The sequence below is a fragment of the Octopus bimaculoides genome, chromosome 25 (genome assembly GCF_001194135.2).
Source record: "Octopus bimaculoides isolate UCB-OBI-ISO-001 chromosome 25, ASM119413v2, whole genome shotgun sequence".
Taxonomy (NCBI): domain Eukaryota; kingdom Metazoa; phylum Mollusca; class Cephalopoda; order Octopoda; family Octopodidae; genus Octopus; species Octopus bimaculoides.
This window is the reverse complement of record NC_069005.1, coordinates 32,443,034-32,446,389: the sequence shown is the minus strand read 5'-3', so window position 1 is coordinate 32,446,389 and position 3,356 is coordinate 32,443,034.

Sequence of the window (3,356 nt, the reverse complement as noted above, 5' to 3'; positions counted from 1 at the left end):
AATCAAGTCCTTCCTTCGAAAATACAACTCCGGAAGCATACTAGTGATGAGTGATTTTAACCTCCCTCATATAAACTGACCCACAAATACTCTGAAGTTAGGCAGATGCTCTACATTAGATAAAGCAGCAGCAGAATTACTCATTAATCTAATGGATAAATTCTTCCTGACTCGGCTAGTGCTCGAACCAACAAGACAGAATAAAATGATCTTGGATCTTATATTAACCAACCACTCTAACTCCGTTCACAGTATTTCAGTTGAAAAAACTCTCCTCTCAGACCACGACATGATACTCTGCAATTTTAATTCCCGGCATATCAAAACCAAACCAACCAATACCACTCCACGGCATTCATTTGACATCATAAGCTCCCACAAAGCGGACTGGGGAGCAATCAGAAAGGATCTATTCTTCGTCGACCGGTCTTTCATTGTCAGTACCATTCGCATTGAGACGGCAAGGCAACACTTTGAGAACGTTGTCACCTATACATGCTCAAAACACGCTCCAACGAAGTCCACTGACACAAACAGAAGCCGGCTCCCTAAAAAGAAAAAAAAAAACTCTCATCAGGCAAATCAAAAGACTCAATTAAAAAATCAACCAGTTAAAATACTCCCATCTACAACATCCACATTCAACAACAATGAAAAGGCTGGAGTTGGAAAAACTTCATCTGCAGACCGACATGAAAACCTCCATTGAGAATCAAAGAGCTGCAGAGGAACAGTGGGTAATCAAAAGCATCAAACAGAACCCAAAAGTGTTCTTATGCAAATAAGAATAGAACCGCTGTCTCACCCATTGGGCCATTGACCGATGATAACGGCATTCCCCGACACGATGCTAAAGAAATGGCAGAAATACTGCAGAAACGAGACTGCTCTGTCTTTAGTGATCCCACTGATATCGACGTAAGAGAAACGAACGAAGTTGATTCCCAACATAGAATTCCCAACATCATAACAGAAATAAATAAGGTGAAATACTATTCTGCTGTAGGCCCTGATAGATTCCCCGCTAGTCTCCTGAAGGAATTTAGACACCGACTTGCAGTCCCTCTGACCAACCTCTGGAGAAATTCTTTAGACTCAGGTTATATACCGAAACAGCTCCCATCCCAGTCTGTCATCCCGGTTTTCAAACAGGGAAACAGATCCCTTGCAATCAACTACCGACCATTCTCACTCACCTCCCACATCATTAAAGTGTTTGAAAGAGTAGTAAGATCAAGGATAGCTGACTTCCTGGGGACCCACAAACTCGTAAATGCAAATCAGCATGGCTTTCGCTGTGGCAGGGGCTGTCTAACACAGTGTGCGTGTATGCGCATGCATGAGGGTGCGTTCTGCTTTGTATATGTAAATGTGTGTGAGCTCAAATCCACTTATAATGTCCCATCGTACTTAGTTCCTCACGTTCTATTTCTCTTGACCCCCCAACAACTATAATAACCACCACCATTATTATTATTATTATTATTATTATTATTATTATTATTATTATTGTTATTGTTATTGTTGTTGTTGTTATTATTATTATTATTGTTATTATATAACGTTTGGTATCCAATACCAGGGCGTTGGTTTTCGTTTTTTTTTCTTTTCTCGCTCACGCCCATACACAGCCATCGCCATCACATTAATTAAGCTCATTTAGATGCCAAGCTTTATAATTAATGATGATTATGAAAAAAAAAAAAATAACTCCCTGAACCCGTCTAGCGATTAATAATAATAATAATAACAACAACAACAACAACAACAACAAGAATGACGTTAATGATGATGACAAGGAGGAAGATAAAGATGGCGGCAGCATGACGGTGGTGGTGGTGAACAAGGTGCTAGTGGCGATGATGATGATGACGACGACGACGACGACAATGATGGTAATGGTATTGTTGTTGGTGATGACGATAATGATGATGACGACGACGATGACGATGATGGTGATGACGATGATGATGGTCATGGTGGTGGTTTTTCCCTTTGAAGTTGCGATCATTATGGCTGTTTAGCCTCGGGTCAGCCCTGACCGTCCAGGGTCCAAAATGATCAAAGACATTCCAGAACAATCTCCAAATCGTAGTTTGGTTTTATCAAGGATTGCCTCGTCTAATGTGTCCTTCCAATTACGAAGGCGGCTCAAGCGAAATTTCTTTCTTTGTTTGGCTGCTATTTATGTAGGTCGACCAACCGCATAAAAGAATAATTCTTTGGCTCGGCTCGTTGAAGAAATGTTGAGTTTAATGGTTATGGCTGTGGTGGTGGCGGCGGCGGCGGCGGCGGTAGCGGCGGCGGTGGTGGTGGTGGTGGTGGTAGTTGCAATGGTTATGTTGATGTGGCGGTCGTCATCATGGTAATGGCAATGGTGGTGATGATGGCGATGGTGATAATGCTGTTGCTGTACTTGTTGATGGCTGTGGTGTTCTTCGCTTTGAAACCAAAAGAGATTTTACATCGATGGGATTAAAAAGCTTGTAAATAGATGGAAGGAAGTCATAGATAATCAGGGAAAGAACACTGATGATTAAATTTCAATCAAATATAACATTTGATCACTTGTTTTCCTTATTCAAAATTCGGACAGAACTTATGGGGTTACCTGATATATACGCATATGTATTGCATCTGTGGTAAGTAGCTTTCTTACCAACCACATAGCTCTAGGTTCATTCCTACTGTGTGGCACCTTGGGCAAGTGTCTTCTACTATAGCCTCGGGCCGACCAAAGCCTTGTGAGTGAATTTGGTAGACAGAAACTGAAAGAAGCCCGTCGTATATGTGTGTATATATATGTATATATATGTATATATGTATGTGTGTGTATATGTTTTGTGTCTATGTTTGTCCCCCAACATTGCTTGACAACCGATGGTGGTGTGTTTATGTCCTCGTAACCTAGCGGTTCGGCAAAAGAGACCGATAGAATAAGTTAGAATAAGTACTAGGTTTCCAAAGAATAAGTCCTGGGGTCGATTTGCTCGACTAAAGGCGGTGCTCCAGCATGGCCGCAGTCAAATGACTGAAACAAGTAAAAGAGTAAAAGAGATATATGCATATATACATTTCCATATATATAATTATACACGCACACACACACACACATCTATATATTTATATACGTACATCTATATAGATAAAAACGCGTTTCAGTTATGAATGACCATGGGATTGCACCAAGAAAGTTCCCTACCGAGGTTCAAGTCCGGGCAAGGTTGTTTATGTAAGACCAGCAGTCGCCAATGCATACCAGCCTCCCCCTTTCCGTGCCACTACATACCAATGTTCCCTTTCTACGCCACTGATGTTATCAAAGCGAAAGGCAAAGGGGCCGATACAGCTTGGCA